The following is an 11,634-nucleotide window of genomic DNA, read 5'->3' as shown; positions in this document are numbered from 1 at the left end:
TGCTATGCAGACAGGCTGAGAGAGCTGGGCTTGTTCAGCCTGGAGAAGAGAAGGCTCCAGGGAGACCTTAGAACAGCTTCCAGTGCCTGAAGGGGTGACAAGAAAGCTGGAGAGGAGCTTTTGACAAGGGCCTGTAGGGACAGGACAAGGGGGAATGGCTTTAACCTGACAGAGGGGAGATTGAGACGAGATCTTAGGCACAAGTTCTTCCCTGTGAGGCCCTGGCACAGGTTGCCCAGAGAAGCTGTGGCTGCCCCATCCCTGGCAGTGTTCAAGGCCAGGTTGGATGGAGCTTGGAGCAACCTGGTCTAGTGGAAGGTGTCCCTGCCTGTGGCAGCGGTTGGAACTGGATGAGCTTTAAGGTCCATTCCAACCCAAACCAGCCTGTGTGTCTATGATCCTTTCATTCAACAGTTTGAAACAGCTGTGTGGGTTAATGTTACAACATAGACAACTTGCTCCTAGGCAGCACAGCTGGAAGAGCATGATGATCTCATTGGGGTGCTGGAGACAGCATCACTATATCTCCTAAACTTGTGGCTGAATCAGCTTGATGGGAGCATGGGTGCAAGGTCACCATGGAACAGAAGGAAAAGGAGCAACAATGCATCTTAAGCATGGCAGCAATATGGGGTTGAAGGGTGGAGGACATAACAGGCAGAGGAGATCCTCATGCCTCAGTTTATCCAGCTGCAAAAGATTATGTTTTAGTTGCTAGGGGCTGATTCTGTCGTGTAGCACCCTGAGTAGATGCCTGGCAGCAAGATGAAGCTGAGTTTGGTTTGGTGTCACTGGTGCACGCTGATGCTCACAGGCAGTGACTTTTTTTGTGGCCACATGGAAGCTGTAAAACCTGGTTGTTTTCTATTTAGGGCTACTGATGCACCTTATAGCAATGCCAAGAGCAGAAGTTTAGCTCAGGGACTCCACATGGTCCCATGCAGCCATGAGATTAATGCCGGGTGGCCTGAATTTCCTATAAGGTATCAGACCATTCCTTATGGAAAGAAAGATGGCTGTCCCTGTAAACCCACCACTTTGGTCCATTGCACATGCTTGTGAGCTGAATCTTTCAGCACAAAATGGATGATCTTCTTTTATTTAATTTGTTTGGAAGAAAAAGGTTGAATGTGCTTAAGGGCTTTTTTGTATAATAGGTAATATTATGGGGCATGAATAATATGGGGCATGAACTGACCAAACTACATTCGCCAAATTTTTATTTTATTTTTATTCAATACTTAAGGATTCATTGGGATATGGATAAAACCAGTCCCCTACAGTGTTCCATGCTGGTTATCAGTGATGAAGTAATTGATATGATGGATAATTGTAAACTTGCCAGGCAACTGTTCCTTTTGTAGCAGTTGAACCACTTAACATTAACCAAGAAGATAATAATTTCTGTGTAAGGTGAGAAAAGGGTAACTGTCAGTAATGAAAAGCATATTATTGTATGATTAATGCAAAATACCCTCCTAAACCTATATGGGGATTGCACCTAGTTGTTTCTTTAATGTCCAAAAACCTCTTCTCTTGAGTTCTCCTCTCAGTGTAGGACATTTATGCAGTAATAGGTGGTTGGCACTGCAAATCTGGTCAGTGAAAGGGTTTGTAAATATTGGACCTTTTCACAAGTGAGTTCAGACAGAAGAGGCACGTACATGCTACAGGTACATGTAAGTACATGGGAAGGCAAGTACAGGCTATGTGAGATAAAAAGTTGTAGTGATGTCAGCTTCTGCTGTGGCAGGTCAATGAACAGATGCTTAGACCCTGAGTGAAAATGTTCTCTGATGTGGCTGTGCTTGATCTGATAAACTGAATGGAGACACACCTGTGTTTCTCCTGCACAGGACGTGACAGCATCCCTGCTGCCAGAGGCTGGATGAGAGCACTGAGGAGGGGGCTCAGTCTGATCCGATGATGGACATCTAAAATGTGGATCTCCTGACATTTTGTTGCGGTAGTTCTGGTATTCCTGGCTGATGTGAATAGAGTAATCTTGCATTGCCACTGTATTTTCTTTGCCTTTGTAACTTTGTAGTACCTACCATCACCTTATAGCTTGGCTGGTTGGATGAAAGCAATGAGCAGAGGTTGCTTTTTAGTGACTAGTGAAAAACTTGGATATTTTTTTCTCTTGGTCTTCAATAGCAACTGTTAGGTTTCTTTTTCAAAATCCCTTCACTGAGGGTCCTTTCGGCGTGAGGGCAACACAGGTGCCATTTATTTTGCACAGTATTCAGTAGCTTTATTGATCTAGGTAGCACACATGCCCCAGATACTCATTTCTAACTGCATGCTGTGATGCACCGGGAGACATGGACTTCCCTCATTTTCACCCTTGATATGAAGTCCCTGTTAGAGTGAGGCAGAGAGGAATTATATATTCAGACACACAAGATTCATCTTTTCTTGCTGCTTCAGTGATGGTGAAGAGATTGATTTTTGCTTCTGTACATTCCCCAGAGGGATGGAAAGAGGATGGAGGGGAATAGATAATCTGCAATTCTGGCTGTGCCTTCATTCACGCTGCCTGGGTAGAAGTGGCTAGGAACAAGGAAAGTTGTGGTGCCTCACACCTGCTTACATATTTGTGGGGGTGGAAAAGAGCATGTGTCCAGAGCTGCCAATTATGGGAGTCCTGCAGGAATGCGGGGCCTGTGACAGCTGATTGAGCAGGAGAGGGTTTGGGTGGGGGAGCATGCCTGCATGCTGCCTGCGAGAGTAGGTGATGGGGAAAGGAGGAGGAAAGTTGGCATAGACTCCAGAATGAAAAAGGCTGTTTGAACATGGAATGCTTATGGCCTGAATGCAGAAATTAAGTCCTCTCCCCTTGGGAGACACCCAGTCTTAGAGCCTCTGCTTCATTTTGAATGTGCTTTCTGGGTTAGTTGATGGGAAGATCAGGTTGCTGACCTCTTCAGAGTTGGCCTGATACAGTGACTGCCAACAGGTATCACCAGTCCGATTCCAGCAATCTGATCTTCAACTCCAGCAGTCCCTTGCACTATTATTAAGTGTCAGCAAGCATGGGAGGAGACAATCATCTCAAGAAAAAGACCAAGAAGCAGCCTGGTTTGCACCAAATATTCAATGAATCTCCCAACAAAGCCTCCTGAACCTTGACATTTTCTGAACTGGCTGTTTTTGAGTTTTGCTTGGCAACATGTTTGGTTTGAAAGCATCTGAGTCCACTGAATGGGTTTGAACAGAACAAAGACTTCAGAAGTCCCCAGCTCCTCCCAGCAATTCCGGTAACTCATGTATCTAGTGCTCTTTGCTCCTGTATTAAGGATTCCCCAGTCGAATGGATCTGAATTCTTATTCCTTGCTTCATCAGGTTGATATCTTATTATGATGCCTTTCGGACCATATAGTTCCTGTGAAATCAAGGTTCATATATATGAAGATGGTAATGAGCTATGCAAACAATATAGTGCTGTCCAGCTGTGAGCACTGATGTGGTAAAGGAGCTTGATAATAATAATAGTAATAATAATGATGATGATGTAGAACACAACAAGGATGTTATCTGCTTTTGGTGTTGGACTATTGAGAGGAAAATGGCTAATGAGACATGTATTCTCTTCACAAACTTGTTGTCTGAGGATCAAAGATGTCATCTTATTCCTGCTGTTTTCCTTACTGATAGATAAGAAGACCTTAAGTGAAGACCTGAAGACCTTGAATGAATTCCCCAGGGTCCCCTGTAAGTCTAGAATAAAGCTGGCAAATGAACCTGGGCTCCAGGTAGATCCACTTTTAGGACATCCAGTCTCAGTTATGGAGTTGCCTCTTTAGATCTTCAGATACTTTCTGAAAGCGAGGAAGATGGGAGAGAGATTTCTGAGGCCATTCAGTAGTAAAGGTTGGTCAGGTAAGACTGCTGGGAAGGTCATGGTCTTCATTTCTTTGCTCCTCTTACCCGATGAAGGTCAGGAGAACCAAGGAGGATTCCTTGATGCATGGCCATAGACTCATTGCAGTAGCAGGACTGCTTTTTCTAGCTATTGCCAAGCCAGAAAGCCACTGTCGTCGTTGGAAACCTGACCTGCCTAGTTGGACAGCTTGTGAGTATCTTTATTTATTGGCATTAGAATAGGCACTGTGGATTCCTGCCACCTTTTCTTTGTATAGGGTTATCTTCCCATGCAGAACAGCTCCATCTGCCTTCAAGACAGGAAAAAGGATTCTGGAGAAGCATTGTTGAGTTCTGGCGTGTAATTAGACGAGATAGAAATAAGTGATGCCTTAGGGTAGTGTTTTGATATTATCCCATTGGTGTTCTTACAATTAAGCAGATTAAGGAGGATCTCATCAAGGCCCAATTCCATGTCAGGCTTTTGGAAAATAGCAGGCACACACATGGGTTGCATCAACCTGTGCATCTTTGTTTTCATGAACTCAAGATGTGGAATTTACTTCCCCTGACTGCCATAAGATGGAAAAATCCTTACTGCAATTACCAGGTAATTTCAGGGCTTCATCCAGCACTCAGGAGAAGAGTTTATCTCATCCTTTTCTCCCCTCTCCATCCTTGCGGCTACAAACAAACGGCCAGTGTTCTTTGGAAGCCCTTTCTGACTGCAGCACCACTGAGCAGATCTCTAACCCAAACCCCAACCTGGGGTCCCTAAGGGCAGCCAATTACCAAATTAGCACCTTATGGCAAGAACTCCACCTGAGAGCTAATTGAGCTCGATTTATGGGCACTGGGTTCAAACAGGGGTAGAGCCAAACTTTGTGCAACTTAAACAGAGTCCCCACCATCAGGGTGGTGATTTGGAGCCCTCACTGATGCCCTTTTCTGTACTTACACCCAGCATCATCCCTGGTTCCCAGCTGTTACCCTGGAGGTTTACACAGCTGCCATGGGGAGCAAGGGAGCAAAGGGTGGTGGTACAGCCTCGCAAACGCTTCGGTCCCGCAGTGGGGTCAGAGGTGGACGTGTTTGGGCTATAAGAGGAACAGGTGGGTAAAGGACTGACAGCAGGAACACTGTTATTAATGGCCCTTCCCCCTGTACGTGCACAATGGTGCTGGAAAAAGCTGTATGAAATGAGTCTGGCTGGGCTGAATGAGCCCTCTCCCTAAAACAAGGGCATCGTCTTGCTTTTGGGGATTGAACTGAAATTCAGTTTACATTTTAACCCATGCACACCTTCTAAATTAAAACATTAACACATGTATTTAAGTGAGCAGGCTGTGATCAAGTCTTCCTCATTCCACCTGCGTGCTTTTGTCCTTCTCTTTCTATTTTTTGCTTCATGGTTGGGTCAATGGGCCTGTGCAGCAGCAGGCACAAGGATATCTTGATTAGGGCTCTGTGAATAACCACTTATTCAGATCTCTGGTGGTATTGAAAAGCTGGAGGGAAAAGAATCTTGTTGTGGTTTAACAGAAGGAGTTTTTTAAGACCTGGTAGAAAATGGTTTCTTGTTGGGTTCAGGCAGTTTATAAAGACTCTATGAAGATAAAGCGAAAACCAGATGGAAATATGAAAGAAGTTGTTGTGAGTAGGAAAAACAAATTAAGATTCAAAGCAGTAATAATGGTAGGTGTGACCAACCCATCAGGGGTCTGAACTGAGCCCTAAAACATCACTGATGCCTTAATTAAAGAGAAAAGCCATGTGCAGTTACCACATTTGTCTTGCAGTTGTACCAATGGTCAAGATAGTTTGCCAACAGTCAAGTGTTTTTTATCTTTAGTGTCCCATCCACATATGCATGTTATTGCCCCAGCCTCGTGGGACTAAATCCTTTTCTCTGTTTTCAGGGACCTATATTTCTGCCTAAAGATGGTTATGGGACTGGCTATGGTGATACATAAGCAGAACTCGTTGTGTGTGCAAGCACCTGTAATACTTGAGAAAAAGGCTTTGTCCTTGCTGGATGGATGGAGTGTAAAACTGTTTGCTTATAGTGTAACTGCTGTTGTTGAGCTGACATGGGGGCTCTGTGACTTCCAGCAACCAGAGATTGCTGAGAGCGATGGAAATACTGCTCCTACCTGTTGGTGTTAGGGCAGGCAATCAGTGTGTCCATAAAAATCTAGGTTGATCAAGCCTATGGTGAGACTTGGTTTTTGACATTGGCACTACAAAGCAGATTTAAGGTTATTTAGGTACCTGCACTGCTTTCTTGTGGTGGAATAGGTTTGGTGTTCATCTGAGTGATATCCATGAGTTTGTGGCTTTTATTCCTGAGAAGACAATATCCCCAAGATGCAGCTCAGTAATCAGTATGTTCACATGAGTCCATCTTACATGAGTATGCCTGGGAGTTTGTTGTGCATGATTGATATTAATCTATCAGATTAATAGAGTTAGGATTGAGAGAGACCGTCCATGTTCTGCTGGAGCCTGCCATGCAATGACAGGCTGTGGAGCTTCCCATAGCATGAATGAGACCAAATCCCACCCCAAAGATCTTTTGACAGAAAAAGATCTTATTTTCTATCAAGTGGCTGGATTTGCACATTTCCTTGCACAACTGGAATCATTGTCAGTTGTTCCTTTTATTTATTTATTTATTTAATCTGGGCTGTGGCACATCTTACATAGAAGCCAATTTGTGCAAATAAAAAAAACCCCAAAACGAGTGTCACTTGATTCCAGCCCTGAGGAGCACAGTGGCAAGCCATCCCCTCGCCTGGAGGTGAAGCAAAGCCCAGGAGCAGCCTGCTGCAGGCTCTTTTCTTTCATGTGACTAATACACCCAAATCCCCAGCCCCCGGGGGCTCAGGGATCGCTGACAGCAGTGGCAGGCTGTGAGAAAGGGGTGAAGGGAGTGAAACTGTGCTCTCCTTTCATTCACCAGGGTCAGCTGTCCCACCTGTTCCCCCTGCTTAGACATGGGTAGCAAGGATGGAGGGGATGGGCAGTGGCAGCCTCTAAAATGAAAACTCATTGAACAGAAGGAATTTAGTATTAAAATGAGAAACAAGTGGGCATTTGCCTTGCCACAAGGGTACGGACAGGCAGAAGAAAAGAGACTTCTGGACACAGAGGCGGGGTTGGTATTTGCCTGAATCACTCCTCTGAGAACTGGGGACCAGGCCAAGAACAAGTTTCTGAATGAAAGACTAATGACAGATGAATCTCAGTAGGTGCTGGGTTGCAGTTTGATTCAGAAACCCAATCCACTACCAGCTGTTTATTTAACTGGTAATTAATTTATTTAAATGCCATGGCTTCAGTCTGCACTAGTGCCTGCCTGAACTTCCCTGGGAGATTTCCTCCATCAAAGCGACACCTCTTGATTTGAACCAGTGATGCTGCCTCTGGGGTCTGCGGTCCAACCTGTGCAGTTCTTTTGCAAGGATGTTATCACATAGTTTGCAAAGTCTGCAGCAGGCATCTTTTTCCCACAGTCATGTCTTATTGTGTTTCTGTGCCCCTCTTTAAATGGAAAGCTTTGTTAGGGCAGACACTCTCTGGTATTGTGTGGTTACAGAGCATCAACACAAAAGAGCTGTAGCCTTTCTGGGATACTATTGTTAGCATGATGAAAAAGCCCTGTATCACAGAGACTGAAGGAAGGATGGTCCATCACACTGAAACTGAGCCTTGCTTGATGGGAAGTGTGAATGAGATGGTGTCTGTGAGCAGCCCAGCAGAGGAAAATCTCTGTAAAGATCTCAATAACCAGGATGTTTTTACAAAGTACAGGCACAGTTTAGTGCTTTATTTGCAGCTGCGTTTTTTCTGTTTTGGCTGTTTTTATTTGGGAGGATTCCTATGCCATGGTCTGTCCGGAAGCCAACCTTAACCTTTGTTTTCCCCACAGGAGCAAGGGAGCATCCTCTACATGCCGGTAAGAAGACCAAAGCTGCAGCAGACAAATCCCCTGCAAGATGCTGGTTTCTCCTTACCCCATTGCTTATGCATCCACAGGCTCCAGCATCTGCTGCAGGCAGGCGGCTGGGTGACTCGCATCCTCTCTGCGACCCATGCGACCACAGGGGAGACGAGCTGAAACACACTCAACCTTGAAACCAAAGAAGCCTTAAACCTGTCATTAAAGCAGCTGCACTGGCAATAAATTTAGTATTTAAAGAAGTTCATTGCCTGTTTAAAATGCAGTGAGAGTAGCTATGGTAACAAATTCAACAGAGTTTCATCATGCTGAAAAGTGACCCTGTAAAGACGTGCAGAACGGCTCCCGGAAGAATCAACATTTTTCTTCTCAAAGGAAAGAGTGAAGCCTGTTGCAAGTCAGTTAGAAAGATGAATTTGGCAAGTCAGGCAGCTCAGTTACAGGCTGCAAATGTAAGTAGAAGTAGTGGTAATAAAATGTTTTAAAATCTAAAATGTTAACATTATTAATGTTAATTATTAATTATATGAATGTTAAGATTTTCAGAAAACAAAATGCTTTTACTTAGTGTAAAGCACTACAGGAACTTCGGTATTAGGGAGCAGGAATAAGGGGAAATGTGAAGATATTGGTACTGCCTGATAAATACAGCTGACTTTCAATCCCCGTTTGTAAAATTCTTATTTCCTTCCCTAGATCAGCTCATGAAGCATTCATGTTAAGATCTCTGTCTTCACCACCCCACCTTGTGTAAATAGTGGCAGACAAGGGAGCAGCTCGTCTGGGGAGGTTATGGCCTGATGCTTGAAACACCAGAGTAACGATAACGAGATCTGAGTGCCATTCCTGCCCTACCAGGGGCTCTTGTCCTGATTTGGGAAATGTTCATGAACTAGCTGTACTGGTTTTCTCATACTCTGATTTTTGTGCTAAGGTGTTCAATGAGGAATTGACTATGCCAAAACTAGACACCGTTTTTGAAATCTCCCTGCCCATCCCTGGCTGACTGTTCTTGCCCCACTTGTGAGCTTCCAGATATAAGTGTTTTGTGACTTAAGTACCTTGAAACTGAGAAGGAAAGATGGGACTTGTATTTTACAATACAAGATGCACCTAAAATCTCAAGCCAGTCTATATCAGCCAGACTCCTGTGGCCAGGACCATGATGTAAAGGACACAGTAGGCAGCACAGCCTTTTCCAGCAAATCTAGGAATGAGCACAGTGGCTTGGTGAGGACGTAGATTTAAGGCTGAGATGCTGGTCCCATCTGAAGGATGCTCAGGGCCGTAGAAAGTGGGGAGGCAGTAGGTGCAGTCCGCCCTACATGGTGGGACTTGACAGCACTGACAGGTATTTACCTGGTCTATGGAAACCATGCGATCCTGGTTGCAACTAAAGAAACCCAGCCCCTGTGGATCCCCAGGGAACAACTTTGACCATGGCTGATAGAGGCCAGATCCCTGCTTAGCATTACTGCACTTGGTCTCAAATCACCTTCCCATGGGTAGCTTCATCACTGGATGCTGAGGGCCAGGATGAGGAAGGCTGGGGTTCAAAGAGGGAAATGCAATCAGAGAGGGGTTTCCAAATCCCCTAGGTTCCCTTGGGTATTCCAGCTCAGCACCCTGCCTGCTGGTGTCTAACGAGCCTCTCAAGAAAAAAGACATCAAACCCCAGGATTTATTATTAATCAGTCCAGCTTCTTAACACCTTCTCTTGTGACCTTGGTTGCTAGGAAATCTGTGTCAATACATAGAAGTGAAGTATTAATAGAAAGAAAGAGCAGCTGTGAGAGCTCTGCACAGAGTAGCACGGACAGTGCAAGGGCTGCCCTTGCAGGACATGCTAGCTTGCAAAGTCTTCCAGGCTATGTGAGCTGGTCTGGGTCAAAACCACAGAGAGGATCATGTCTGCAATTTGTGATCCACAGAGATGCAATGTCCAAGCCCTCTATCGTTTTATTCCACTCAGAGATGTGTCCACAAAGTTTGAGGCACAGGTTGCACAGTGGGCAGTGCTGAAGCCTTCTTGAGAGACATTCCAAGCCTGGAAGCTTTGATTTAGATCCTCAGTATTTGCAAAAGTCCTGTTAAGATTTTGGCAGGAGGCTTATGATGTGAGTGGGTAACCCATATCTTCTTACGCACACAAGATTTACAGGTTGCTTGGGTAGATGACAAATGCAACAGGTAGAGAACACTAATGTCTGACAATGCCAAGCTGGAAAGCATGGATCTGTCTCCAAGAACTATGTTTGGTATAAGTCCCTAATTTCAAGCAGTTCATGCTGTTTCTCCCCACTGTGTGTCCAGTATGGCACACCTTGCACTGGAGGGGAAGTTGTTTATAAAAAGCCATGTGCAAGAGAAACATAATACTGCCTGTCCATTAGGCTTCTTTCCTCTGAGGTGTTTTATGCTCTATTTACAGGTGTAGGTGTAGGTACTGTGAGTGCAGGCAGTGTTCCCACATCATTCCCTGCTGCTGATGTCTTACTTTGGGAAGCAGCAGGCAGGAAAACCTGGTGCCCTTGACATGGGGTGGTGAATGCAACAGCAAGGCTGGGAAAGAGGATGGAAGCTGTGGACAATATTGCTAAATCTAACCTTATCCCTCATTATCTTCCCCTCAGCTGTTCCCCTGGGAGATGCCATTTGGTGTTTAACAACTGCAGTGTTCCTCTCACAAGGTGGCCATGGCGAGAAGGCTTGGAGGGGAATGCAAGGGGAGTCTTTGCTTGGCTTCTGCAAAGTTTTTCCGTTGCAGAAGTGCTGCAAGTCCTGGGGAAACTTAGTGAGAGCACCTGCCCTGCAAAAGACCTCCTGGGCAGTGCCCTGCTGCCCTCATTTTAGAGGCAAATGACTTGAAGATCACAGAATCTCAGACTGATTTGAGTTGGAAGGCGCCTTAAGCTCATCCAGTTCCAACCCCCTGTCACAGGCAGGGACACCTTCCACCAGACCAGGTTGCTCCAAGCCCCGTCCAACCTGGCCTTGAACACTGCCAGGGATGGGGCAGCCACAGCTTCTCTGGGCAACCTGTGCCAGGGCCTCAGCACCCTCACAGGGAAGAACTTCTGCCTAAGATCTCATCTCAATCTCCCCTCTGTCAGGTTAAAGCCATTCCCCCTTGTCCTGTCCCTACAGGCCCTTGTCAAAAGCCCCTCTCCAGATTTCTTGTCACCCCTTTAGGCACTGGAAGCTGCTCTAAGGTCTCCCCGGAGCCTTCCTTTCTCCAGGCTGAACAAGCCCAGCTCTCTCAGCCTGTTTCCATAGCAGAGCTGCTCCAGCCCTCAGAGCATCTTCATTGCCTCCTCTGGTCCTGCTCCAAAGGCTCCACATCCTTTTCACAGAAGATGAAGCTGTTTGTTTGGCACAAATCATGTGTTAGTGAGAGAAAGAGCTGGGAAAAAGTACCACAACTTCTCCCGTGCTCTATCTGCTCGATCGTGGCTTTTCCCTCAGGCACAAAGGGTTAACAGAAATCGGTTCTGGATCTGTGTCAAGAGAGAGCAGTGACAACTCGGCCGCCCTTCTGCAGTTTCAAGTAGTCGGCTGGTCTTCAACGGCTCCATACTTCCACCTAGCGACGAAATGCTGTTGCTCACACCTCCTGCCGTGCGCCCTGTCTGGTTGCGATGACGCAATGTTTCTCAGATTCCCAAAGCTGAGGCTGTCCATGACGCTATTTCCACTCACACGCCTAAAATCTGAAACCTCCAAATAATTAACAGCAAACAAACAAAACCAGACTGCCTGGGGCAATGCTTTTGAGCAGAACTTTCCTTCAGCAGGAAAAAGATTGCTT

Source organism: Psittacula echo (genome assembly GCF_963264785.1).
Source record: "Psittacula echo genome assembly, chromosome: 4".
Classification (NCBI taxonomy): domain Eukaryota; kingdom Metazoa; phylum Chordata; class Aves; order Psittaciformes; family Psittacidae; genus Psittacula; species Psittacula echo.
This window is presented reverse-complemented; position numbering follows the sequence as displayed.